The sequence below is a fragment of the Ornithodoros turicata genome, unplaced genomic scaffold, assembly GCF_037126465.1.
Source record: "Ornithodoros turicata isolate Travis unplaced genomic scaffold, ASM3712646v1 Chromosome23, whole genome shotgun sequence".
Lineage (NCBI taxonomy): Eukaryota > Metazoa > Arthropoda > Arachnida > Ixodida > Argasidae > Ornithodoros > Ornithodoros turicata.
In genome coordinates, this window is record NW_026999342.1 from 3,636,349 (window position 1) to 3,650,387 (window position 14,039).

The window sequence follows — 14,039 nt, forward strand, 5'->3', positions numbered from 1 at the left end:
GAGTGCATCTGCTTCCAGACATGCATTTGTGCCACACTTGCAGAATGGCGCGGAATTTGCAATTTTTACTCGCGGACGCCCGCGGATTTGACTTTGGAGCCCCGTGGAAAAATTAATTTTCCACCACAGAAAGTTGGAGCCTTTACGCATGCCTACAAACCGATGATGACGGATCAGTGAGAACCGATGACAGATATGTGTTCACCTTATTGCCAACGGAAGCCATCACGGGGGCAACAGAGCCTCATTTGTGCAGTTGGCTTCAGACAGTTCTTGTCCCTGTAAATTTACACCAGTCGATAGAACAAAGCAGAGAAACCTTATAAGTTAAGAAAACAATCATATAGAACTTTCAATTTTTGTGGTTTTTCAATTTTGTTCTGCTCACCTGGCCACCAACAGAAGCTGCTGCTGCAGCAAATTGCAAACCAACATTTCTGTGAATCATCCGAGTGCTGGCAGATGCATTGTGGACTGGAGGTGCAGGGTGTGACTCTGCTACCTGAAAATGTGGACGTTGTTAAAGTTCATGCATGCAACAGATGTGGAAGCAAACTTTTATAAAAACCTACACAAAAATAGGTAGTACCAATGACATTTATAGGCATATGCATTTAAAGGCACGAGCAAAATCATACAGAAGGTCCCCCAGCACACAGGCGCCAATTGCGGGAGGGCTTGGGGGCCTGACCCCCCTGGAACTATCCCTGGGGGCAGGCAGGCACTCTCCGGAAAGTCTACCCAGCTGACACTCAAGATGAAAGTTTTGAAGGACATCCTAAGAGTCGCATGTTTCATGTGAGTGATCATGAAAATCCTGTAAAACTTTGCATCACAACGTCACAACACGGAATTCGCGACACCCTGCCCGACCATTGTGCATGAAGGGGGGGGGGACGTTGTGCCTCCCGGAACCCTACAGTGCATTCAAACCTCTCTGCCTATGTCATACGCTGTTAGAGAAGCAACTAATGTTGTTCTACCATGTCAGTAACATAATTCCGAAAATATGGGCACAGATGTGTTCACCTTATTGCTAACAGTAGCCATCGCAGGGGGCAACACAGTCTCATTTGTGGCGTTGGGTTGAGGCAGTTCTTGTCCCTGTAAATTTACACTATCCATTAATGAATGACACGAAACATCTAGGAACCGGGGTTCTCCTGATTCATGACTACTGTTTCTCTAAATTGCACCATGCTTTACACACGACTTCCATAGGGCATCACTCACCTTGCTACTTGCTATCACAGCGGAAAATTCAGAGTCACCACCGTTGCTGCTCCGTTGCATTTGCAAAGTGGCACTTGCAACATATCCAGGAGGTGCAGGATAGCATGGATACTAAAAAATGCCTAATTGTTACGTTCAATGCATGCAGCAGATGCTTACACAAACTATTTATTCCAACACGCTGTGCAATAATCTTTCAAAATCCAGTGGTCTGAAAAGTTAGCCCGCGGTATTATAGTGGAGACCACTTATAACGTAACCACATACAGTGCGGGACTGCTTATAATTAGAGGCTGATTTTTCGGGTTTTATTTTTCAGACAAATCGGGGGTAAATATCGGGTTATATTTTGCTTCAATAATTCGGGTGCAATCAAGTTGAACTGCATCTGATTCAACCCAATTCTCGTTGAATCGGGTTGAATCTGGTGTAAATCATCAGCTTACTCAGCATATTACACACGGCACATCGGTAGACACAGGGTCCATGCATGTAAGAGGTGGCAGGGTCACTGTTTTGACAGTCTGTATGAGCATGCTTATGCATTTACAACACAGTTTCCAAAGTTCCGACATATGTTATAAGTGGTCTCCACTGTAATGTGGAAGGATTGACATAAGAAATGGTATTACCTGCTGACAGCTTGTTGGGTTGTAAGTTGCTATGGCATCACCCTGCCCTGCAAACCTTTCTGCACTGTCCACTGCCTGCACTGGCATGTCAGGAATGGTGGACTCCTCTGCACAATATTGTTGATAGTTCCGTGTTAGCACCGTATCATTACTCACAATATCGTTACCGTGCGACATCAAGAAATATACATCTTCACAGAGCTACAGGTGTTGGTCATAGTCAGATAAGAGGCTATCATACTAACAAGGCGGACTTAGTGGCGACAGAAAGGTGCCGAAGAAAAAAAATCATAAAGTGAGTACCGAGGGTCACATTAACGGGGATGCACTGTATATGTATTTACAACAGGATTATTTGAAGAGTGGAGAGAGCCAACTTGGCATATTACGCAGCACATGCCCGACAATAGGCTGCTGGTTGCCACCCAGAGCATTCCTGAAGACTGCATTTCCCATTTCTTTTCTTCTCGAAACACAATCACTTTTGCAACCTCTTTTTCTTGTAGTATGCACAAAGAATTTGAGTCCTTCGGCCGCACGTCTTTTTTATTTTTTTCAGTCCTGTCGACTTAATGAGGGTTTACTGTAGCTACATGAGCGAAGTATCTGTGCTAATCACAGGAAGGGAATTTGATTTATTATGAACCAATCTTGGGTTTCCCCACTTCTTCACATCTATAAATATGTTCCCTGGTTTTGCCGAGCCAACTCAGGTTGGAAGCTAGTGCCTCTCCATGTATGTCACCCTGGCTTTATCTATGTTTTACACTTCTAAACCATAAGAAATATATATGCTCTTCTATACCTCTCACGGTGCTCTCTGCGTGACCCGCTTCCTGGTCATCCCCCATGATCTGTAGCGCAGCTCTTAGATTAAGGAAGGTGGACGAACCTGGTGGTGTCCCCTGCTGGGCACATCTTGGACATGAAGGTGCCAAAGGCACAATATCTGAAAGATATTACACCAAACACTATGAGGAACATCGCTTCATTTTTTTATGCACAGTCACTTCAGTCATAGTAGCACATGTTATGCCAAAATATTGTCTTTTGTAGGTAATTACCAAACTTCTTCAATAGGACCTCTTGGAGACCACGGCAGAGTTCTCTCTCTTTCTCCAGCTCCTCCTGCACTTTTGCCAGCTGGATCTTCAGATTTTTATTCTTCTCTCTCATGGCTTCAAGTTCTGAATTTTGTGACTCAGGCAAAACTCCATTGTTATTCTGGTGCGTGTTGAGTATCCTCTTTAGCCCTGCGTTCTTTGCTGTCCTGATGTTGGCTGCCCTTTGTTTTTGTGAATGTGGTCTTGTCTGCACAACGCAGAAACGATTGCATCATGATGGGTGCATAAACAAATCAAAAAAAGAATAAAATAACACTGGCAGGGAGGACCTCAATATTCCTGGTTGCAAAATCCTCGACCTCGAAATTCACGTTCTAGAAACAAGCCTGTCGTCTGCTACGAGGAACTTGGCGCATTATGGCCTTAGTAGCTACTGCGACAGTAAAACCCAAATGAAATCCGACAAGGAAAGAAAGAAATTGAAGAAAGCCGTGATGAAGTATCGTGTTTTTCCTTTTTGTCATGACAGCTTACAGACAATATCTTTCATGTCACATGGCGACATTCGCAACTTCGTATCGGACACAGCATCACGGCACGGGACGGAATTGAGAAAACTGCTTCAGTGGTAAGCCTAGCGACAGCAACATTTAAAATGCATGATGTCATATCTAATAACATGTTGTTGTAGTATAGAAATTAAAGGCTGTGCTTTTTGAATACTTGTGAGAAAACTACGGTAGTCTAGCACATTTGGTCATTATTAGACATGCATACGACTTTCAATGCTTTTTCGAAATGTGTCCGAAAATCTTGCCACACCCTGTAGCTGGTTCAAGTTTGGTGTTTGCATTTTTATGTAGAGGTTAGAGGACAATTTCCCGCGAGCGATTGTTCGTTTTCTCGTCAACTATAGCATTTATTTACAGTAGTTCACTTTGCAACTGGGATTTCTATCACTTCATTTTGAGGTACATCCCACTGCCGTACCTATTTTGAAAACAAATTGCTCACCGTATATCTGGCTTCTGTTTCTTCATGGTCAAATATCTCTGGAACAGCCTTGTGCATTGCACTCAATGTTTTGGCCATTTCCTGTATACTTTCTGCAACAGCGGGTAGGCACCGGTAAAAAGATGTATTATCGTGGAACTGGGAAAAATGCGCGTCAGATTTCATGTAGTCAGGAAGACGTACCGCGATGTATTAGGAATAACGAACAACACATGGTTTCGCCATGTTCGAAGAATCGTGAAACGTACCTTTCAGCATCGTTACCGAAGCAGGATAGTAATCTTCGACTGATCCATCTTTGTTTCGCCAGTATGCGTAAACAACAGCCGAAGGATTGTAGTCATTCACATTTTTGGGGTTGAAGTTCCTAATTCTTGAAACTGGAACTATTGCCTCAACTGTGTCGTGATACGTAACATAGGCGTACATTTCATACGGGAAATGGCTCCTAGAACAGGAAAATGTTGAATATCGTTGCTGCAGCCAGAGGACAAGAACCACGTGTTTCAAACTAGAAGTGACAGCCAGCACATGGGATCCATGTGGGTGAAGAAAACACGGCAACGCGCAGCCCCCTAGAGGACGGACCGTATACGTAATATATATACAACGTATATATAAAAAACGTAAAGCATTTTGTACGCATATAAACGCATGAAAAATGTAAAACGTGTAAAACTATAAGTTTAGATATATTGTTATAATGTACAGTACGTGGAAACGGATAAAAATAATAGTTATTCGTTCAGCCGTCACGTTTCGGCTACTACCAAGCGATTTCTGTAAAAGCAAAGCAGCATGCAAGTGATTGGAGCAAGTACCTCAACTACGAAGAAGTAATGGTAGTGTAACCTGTCAGCTACTTTGCTTGCGTCGCTGGTTCGAAAAAAAAAAGAAAAAAGAATCTCACTGGGGACAACAAAATATCAAGACTAGCAGAGCAGGTGGCAATACGCGACTACATGTAGATGCATCACGTGTTCTGAGTTATGATGGATTCTTCACCGGAATCTGCTGAGAATGTAGCAGACGGAAGAGAAGTGGTAAATAACTGTAGCCCCGGCGGGCCTTCACGAGTTGTAAAACGCAGAAAGCAATACTTGAACAAAGGGGAGCCGTTCCAGGTTCCGCGCTCAACTCTATACTATAGAAGGAAGCAAGCACAGCACAATGCCGTACAGCTGGGCAACAGTGTCTCCGTTGACGAAACGAGTGCGTCGGGAACTGACGCACATTTTGATAACACCATTCCTGGTTCAGTCTCACAGCAAGAGAACAGCATGGATGGAGAACATGAAAGCGGTGGATATCAAGAGAACGGCATGGAGGAAGAACATGAAAGTGGTGGATACCAACAGAACAGCATGGAGGGAGAACATGAAAGCGATGAACACCAACAGAACAGGATGGAGGAAGAACATGAAAGCGATGAACACCAAGAGAGCGACGAAGACGACGTGCCATTGTTGGAGCATGCGGAACTTGTGGCGAACTGCATCAATGAGTTTGGCGACGAGACAATTCCAAACTCAAACATAGAAAAAGTTGAAGTCATTGCTCTAGTTACATCTTTTGCGACTGGACATTCTCTGACGTGGACTGCCCTCAACGACTTGCTTAGACTTATAAACACGTTGTTTGGGAGTGAAGTACTACCCCGCAGCACATACATGTTAAGAAAACTTTGGAAACCGAAGGCAGGAACATGCGTAACTCACCACTACTATTGCGAAGACTGTAGCATGCCTTTGGAGGAAAATGAAGGTGCAACGCTAACATGCACAATTTGCCGGAAAAGGTATGAGCAGGGCAATCTCAAAAGTTCTGGCAGCTTCTTCAGCATACTCAACTTTTCTGAACAAATGCAGCACGTGATCAAGAAAAATTGTGATGCTCTCTATGACAACCTAATAGAGATGAACTCTTCCACACATACAGATGCTGTGACTGATATCACTGACGCGTAAAACTCACTGACGCTTCGTAAAAGATTACAGGCCAACGGGACCCTGTCTTCCATGGATCTGACCATCACATTTAATACTGATGGAGCTCCTGTGTGGTCGTCATCAAAAACATCTGTCTGGCCGATACAGTACATATTAAATGAACTACCTCCAGAAGTGCGTTTTAAGAACTGCATGCTGATCGGCCTTTTTTTTTTTTTTGAAAAAAGCATCCTGACATGACCATGTTCCTTGACAAGTTTGTACAAGAACTGAACCAAAAAAAGACAGTCGTATGGCAACATAATTCTGAAATAATCACATCGGAAGTGCTTCCACTGTGCTGTTGCGTGGATACTCCAGCCCGCGCCATGGTGCAAAATCATGTTTCATTCAACGGGTACTTTCCGTGCACGTGGTGCTACGTCCCTGGAACATATATAGATGGTAAGTTTGTGTTATGAATCTGCTATAGCCTCATTCACAAATATTTTGGTGCATGTTTATATGTTATACCACAACATGCTGTCTGATTACTTTTAAGGGAGCATGAGGTTCCTCGTCGACAAGCCCGAAGGTGAACGTACCCACGATAGTGTTGTCAGGGACATGGAAATGGCCCTCATCATACAGTGCCCTATTAACGGAGTAAAGGGTCCATCTCCTCTAATGAACCTTCAAAGCTTCAACCTTGTGCGGGGTGAGGCAGTTGATTATATGCACTGCGTCCTACTGGGAGTCACGAGACAGGTGACAGAACACTTTCTCGCTGTGCTCACCTCAGGTAAGCATTACGAGTTTGCTTAGTAATCATTATTTTGCATCATTCATGTTTGCTAGCACATTGGAAGCATACGTCAGAAAGGAAAAAAAAAGAGAAACACTGTCAAGGAGTCTGCGAAGAGGGAATCACACACGTAACATGAAAAATGGTTAGGAGCAACTAAGATTTATTTGAACAAGAACTTTCGTGCAAGAGACTGCACTTCTTCAGGTTACACAACTAAGTGCGACACAAGTATATATATAACCCAAGAGAACAGATACAATAAAACAGGTTTCCAGAACCAAGTAAACAGAAAAACAACCAGACGGTAATATGCATTGTATATGATTGTATATGATGCATTGCATTACTGTCTGGTTGTTTGTCTGTTAACTTGGTTCTGGAAACCTGTTTTATTGTATCTGTTCTCTTGGGTTATATATACTTGTGTCGCACTTAGTTGTGTAATCTGAAGAAGTGCAGTCTCTTGCAGGAAAGTTCTTGTTCAAATAAATCTTAGTTGCTCCTAACCATTTTTCATGTTACATTGGAAGCACTGAGAATCTAGCCTGTTGATGCTTATGCGCCAGAAAAACTCCTGTCATTACCAGCAGTAGCACTGAATATCAGTTAATTTCATTTTAAAAGGTGCCAAGAGTCTTGCGTGTGCTTGTGTGTGAAAGTCTTAGAGTATTACACTGACACTCATCGTCATCATCTGATGCTTCCTTGCAATCCAGCCAACAAAACCACTGTAGATAAACGACTCCTGGCCATCCGACCCCCACACTGCTTTACACGACTGCCTCGGTCATTTGCAGAACGGCCACATTGGAAAGCTAGTGAGTGGCGCCACTGGCTGTTATTCTACTGCCTCCCATGCACTGCGCGCATCCTTCCCACGCAATACTGGAAGCACCTCAGTCTGCTAGTAGAAGCTACACCATCTGCTTCGGACAGAAATTTCACCTAGGTTGCTCCGGAATGCTGGTACGTACTTCACCTACTTTTCAGTAGTCGCAGCATACAGTATCATCTATCTGTAGATCACAAGGTTCAGGTGATTCACAGTATTAATTATGCATGAGTCTTGGGAACAAATGAGAAGCGATGCCTGTGAAGTTAAATAATCAGAAAATGGAACTAAATCAGCAGTGCAGTTCTGACACCAGTGCAATGGCACTGCGATGACAATGCAATGGAAGACAGTGGCGATGATGACAACTTTACACAACAAGCTCCGTGTCCGTTCTGCTCAATGTTTTTAAATTTACTGCGCATGCTTCGTTATTGTAATTACTAAACATTGTAGTTAGTGAGCACTATTTCCCCTAGCCAGTACTCAAATGTGAGTATGCCCTACCCATACTATACTGAATGCAGATAATAGCTAGAATGAATATATGACTGCTAGAAATTCGGTGATACATTTTTTTTATTCTATAGATACTGCGAAGCTGAGGATGGTTGGCGCTCAAAGCAGAAAAGTAAACTACTGTCACTCAGTCTGTGGGATCTGGGATGTGGTAGTAGTTCATTGGACAGATTCTGGATTCATGTGTTCCTTGAATATTTAATGGTCTATGCTTTATTCCCATTTGTTCAACTGACTCGCTCTCTACAAATGCATAACCATAGCCGCCAAATGCAAAGAAAAAAAATTGATTAACATGTGTTGCATTGACTTGTTTATTGGACGGTGAAACATAAAATTTCCTGTTTGAGGGGCTTCCTGAGCGTAGCATTAGCAGGTCGTTGCTTTTCGAATGCACTAGAATATTGTGTTCTTCTTTTCAGATGAACTCTCTCGCACAAGAAGACTGTATGGTGATAGTAGCATGACTTACAATGTTCATCAGTTGCTGCATCTGTCAAAGGGAGTCGAGTTCCTCGGTCCATTGTGGGCACATTCTGCTTTCGTATTCGAAGGTGGCAATGGAGTCTTGCTAAAGAACATAACAGCAGCAAACGGCATGCCACACCAGATCATTTAGCGAGTGCTGATGTCGCAACAGTTAGATGTGCTCCTGACAATTTTGCCAATCTCAGCAACCATTAAGAAAATGTGCCTGTGCATGCTCGGCAATGAGCCGTTGAAGAACTTGGTGAGTCATGTATGCTTGGCACTCCAAAACATGTTGTGCAGTTCAGTCATAATGAACTGGAGGCTCTACAGAACATAACAAATGTGCGTGTGTCGGCTGCCCTTGAATACTACGGTTTTGTTCATGACAGCAAATTATATCACAGCAGTACCTACGCTAGAGCTACGAAAAGTAACAGCAGTGTGATTGTTTCGAAAAGTGGGGAGTATCTAAAAATTCAGCGGATACTTCTAGTCTCAGTTCAAGGCACCCAAAAGTGCTATCTTCTGTGTATCAAGATCATTGAGAGCAGTACCACACCTGTGACATTTCCAGCGCACATAAAGAGCTGTTTTGAGTCACAAATCCGAGCTGTCACAGTGATTCAGCCAACAGATATTTTAGGTCCTTGTCTTTTTATGGATTTTGCAACCGAGGATCTCTCATACTTGTGTCTGCTACCCAACACCATTGAACGTGACTAGTCCAATAAGTTACTGCTTTTGCATCAGTATTGCTTTCAGCCTGAGTGTACACCGAAAGCTATGTTGACTGTCTAACATGGAAGCCAAGCATGGAAGCCACAGATTGATATAGTGGAAAGAAGGTGGTGCAGTCATGCTCATGCCATACTGTTGCACGACAATAGTTTCCTTTAAATATCTTGTGGTTTTTCTGATTTTGATATTGTTTATTTTGCGGGTTCAATCACACATAATTTACTGTGCTACTGCCTAGGTAATACGGTAATAACTGAGCCTCGTAGCTTGAATGCTTCTTCAAATTACAGAAAAGGTGTGTGCGAATCTGGCAGTTGAGTGCATTTTTCCATCGACTGGATATTCCGCCGTTTCCTGGTCTTGTTCGTGAACGTCCTTTCCTAGTGATCAGCTCAACGGTTGTTACTAATGTATTATTTAAGAATCCAATATTTCAGTGGTGCAACAGATTAAACAATGATGTTACATTTAACTACTATATTTTGTATCGACCAAACAATGTGTATGGTATAGGATTGATTACTTGTTTTGTTGCCTATATAGAACTGAGAGGGCATAGTAGAGCACATGTGTACATAAGAATTGATCGTATGTGTATATTTATTTGGTTCTGTTGTTGTTCATTGTTATCTTATTAGATGAGTTCTATGTTGCAGGTTCCCGACCATTGCTTGTGGCGTTGAACCTGTATCTCATAACTTTTGACCTGTGTGTGCATCACATGCTTGTTTGAACAATTCAAATAAAAAATCTTAAGTCTATCTGTCATGCTAGCCACGCAGCAATTTCGCACAGCTAGTGTGTGCATCACGTACTGCTTGCGAGATTGTTGTCTGAAATCGCCTGTCCATGCAGTTACGCAGTCCACTAACTTTACTGGGCTTGAAAATCGTATGTGAAGATGAAACATATGCTGCCCCTGTATATTACCCTGTATTAAGTAGTAGTCTTGCAACACATTTGAGGTAGATGGAATAAAGCACATGGTGCAAATTTCAAACAATCGTGGTGCAAGCAGTATATTAATAGTCAGCAAATATAAGCAATATACCCAAAGAACACACGCGGTCCTGAGGATGTCCCCAAAGTGTCATCGTGTCCTCGTCCTTCGATATGAATCCGCAGAGCGTCCTGAGGACGATACTCGCGGACTGTCCGCGAAGAGTCATCCAAGTACGTCCTGTGCGTGTCCCTGTGGGTAACTGACGGGATGAGAAATATTATTTCTCTCTAAAAATATTATGAGTACAGTTCACCTGCCAAGATTCCCCAAATATTGAGTGATACATTTGTTTTGTTTTTGGGTCGATCTCTCGGGCTGAATGGCATTTGTCATAAACAAAGTGTGGTCCTGTGTCAGATTTTTCTGCCAATGAATTCCCCCTCTTCCCAAAAAAAGGTGACTGTCCATGACACATGGAGCATTTACCGCGAAAAAGACAGAAATGCGCGATTCTGTGGCACTGTCTTTGACCTCCCAAGGTCCTACCGAATGTCTCAAACCAAATTGAGTAAGAAACACAAGATTTGCATCGATGGGGACTTAATACTCTAAGCAATTCCTCGTTTGTTGTATTATTTGTTTGCATAATCGAATTAAACTGAGGAGCCCACCCTTCGTTTTTAATTCTGAAGCGACTAAGGCTCTCGAATTTATGGGAGGACGCGTAACAAGCAATAAATAGTATCTGTTTCTGTTCGGAGGGAAAGTCCAGTACCTTTCGAAGTGAGTTTCTCGGACATAATGCTCCTGGAACTACTTTTTCACAATCTTTGATATTGCTTTCTTTTTCAACCGTTTTTTTAACCGGTTTTTAAACCGCAGCGCTCTTTGTCCGTTATGAGAAATACGCTAAACAAATAAAAAGGAGCAAACAAAAAGCTGGTGACTAAGGTTGAACAAGTGCCGGAATGAGAAAAACGACCTTGTACTCAAAATGGGCCACCTTTCTCAAAATAAATAAATAATAAATAAATCATCACTATAAGATATCCTCTTTTGCTCCTAAAACCTTACTGGTGGTGTTTTTGGGACACTTCCTGAGGAGATTCTGGGGATGGCCCGAGGTGTTGCATTTTAACACTTTTCTGACAAACTGAGGACCATACGGGGATGTCCGAGGGATGTTATTCTTGTCCCAATGGAACGTCCTTGGGATGACCTGAGGATATCATTGTGTTCTTGGGGTATTATATTTATAATTTGATTGTGCACTCCTAGGGGGGGACAATTAACTGTTTCGCTCTACTTGGAGCTCGTCTGTACACAATCAAGTTATAAACATGGTCAACGTGCGGCCACACAGCTCCGGCTAATTTCCCTTTGCTTTTCTATAACTGTGTTTTACATAACTACATTATATATATATATATATGAATGTATAACTGAGTACAGATGGACGCGAAAACAAATAGACTACAAGTAATGAAGAGACTTGGGAGGCCGTATAAGGGTTAAAAACACTTGCTACTTTTATTACATTACTAATTAAGGGGGCGCTAGGAATATATTTACAGTTAGGGGTCGACGTTTCGGCAGTCAGCGCTGCCTTCAACAGAACTAAACTTGGAAATAGGTGACAAGGGCTTATATACAAGGGAAAGGGGGAAAATGAGAGGGGAACAGTGCACGTGGAGCGGAGTTGGTGATGTTGCAGGAGCATTGTTGCTAATGGTCCATTGAACACTTGCAGGAGCGTTGGCTGTCTTCCAGGAGAGTTCTCCTTGGTCGTTTGATAAACCTGAAATGATAACAGAGAGACGGCAGAACTGTTGCACTGCTGCACTGTTCCCCTCTCATTTTCCCCCTTTCCCTTGTATATAAGCCCTTGTCACCTATTTCCAAGTTTAGTTCTGTTGAAGGCAGCGCTGACTGCCGAAACGTCGACCCCTAACTGTAAATATATTCCTAGCGCCCCCTTAATTAGTAATGTAATAAAAGTAGCAAGTGTTTTTAACCCTTATACGGCCTCCCAAGTCTCTTCATTACTTGTAGTCTATATATATATATATATACTCATGGAACGATGCGGCAGCACCAGAGGACACGTGTTTAGCCGTGTTTGCGGCTCGTCGGCCCTGGGGAGCTGCGCATCGTTCCGAATTGGCAAACCAGGGGTCACTCAGCGAGCGATATACACCTGGGAGGGTGACTGAGCACTCCTCAATGCCACAGTGCAAGCCAGTGAATTATAATGCAGGGAAAAAAGCCATTGAAGGAACAAATAAATGATACTAGACGTGTTTGTAATTCAAACTTACAGATTAATATGGCTTCTACGGCTGCACGCAGAAAAACAGATACTCATCTGTTTTTCTGCGTGCAGCCGTAGAAGCCATATTAATCTGTAAGTTTAAATTACAAACGTCACGTCTAGTATCATTTATTTGTTCCTTCAATGGCTTTTTTCCCTGCATTATATATATACAATATATATATATATATATATATGTGTGTGTGTTTACTGATCGAGCGTGCCACAATCCCAGCTGTGGACAAGTTATAAACATGGTCAACGTGCGGCCACACAGCTCCGGCTAATTTCCCTTTGCTTTTTTATAACTGTGTTTGTTTTACATAACTTTACATATATATATATATATATATAGATACTCATTGAACGATGCGACAGCACCAGAGGACACGTGTTTCGCCGTGTTTGCGGCTCGTCGGCCCTGGGTAGCTGCGCATCGTTCGGGATTGGCAAACCAGGGGTCACTCAGCGAGTGATATACACCTGGGAGGGTGACTGAGCACTCCTCAATGCCACAGTGCAAGCCAGTGAATTATAAAAAAGGGGGGAAAAGCCATTAAAAAAATAATAAGTAAATGATGCTAGACGTGTTTGAAATTCAAACTTACAGATTAAAATGGCTTCTATGGCTGCACGTAGAGAAACAGATACTCATTGAACGATGCGACAGCACCAGAGGACACGTGTTTCGCCGTGTTTGCGGCTCGTCGGCCCTGGGTAGCTGCGCATCGTTCGGGATTGGCAAACCAGGGGTCACTCAGCGAGTGATATACACCTGGGAGGGTGACTGAGCACTCCTCAATGCCACAGTGCAAGCCAGTGAATTATAAAAAAGGGGGGAAAAGCCATTAAAAAAATAATAAGTAAATGATGCTAGACGTGTTTGAAATTCAAACTTACAGATTAAAATGGCTTCTATGGCTGCACGTAGAGAAACAGATACTCATTGAACGATGCGACAGCACCAGAGGACACGTGTTTCGCCGTGTTTGCGGCTCGTCGGCCCTGGGTAGCTGCGCATCGTTCGGGATTGGCAAACCAGGGGTCACTCAGCGAGTGATATACACCTGGGAGGGTGACTGAGCACTCCTCAATGCCACAGTGCAAGCCAGTGAATTATAAAAAAGGGGGGAAAAGCCATTAAAAAAATAATAAGTAAATGATGCTAGACGTGTTTGAAATTCAAACTTACAGATTAAAATGGCTTCTATGGCTGCACGTAGAGAAACAGATACTCATTGAACGATGCGACAGCACCAGAGGACACGTGTTTCGCCGTGTTTGCGGCTCGTCGGCCCTGGGTAGCTGCGCATCGTTCGGGATTGGCAAACCAGGGGTCACTCAGCGAGTGATATACACCTGGGAGGGTGACTGAGCACTCCTCAATGCCACAGTGCAAGCCAGTGAATTATAAAAAAGGGGGGAAAAGCCATTAAAAAAATAATAAGTAAATGATGCTAGACGTGTTTGAAATTCAAACTTACAGATTAAAATGGCTTCTATGGCTGCACGTAGAGAAACAGATACTCATTGAACGATGCGACAG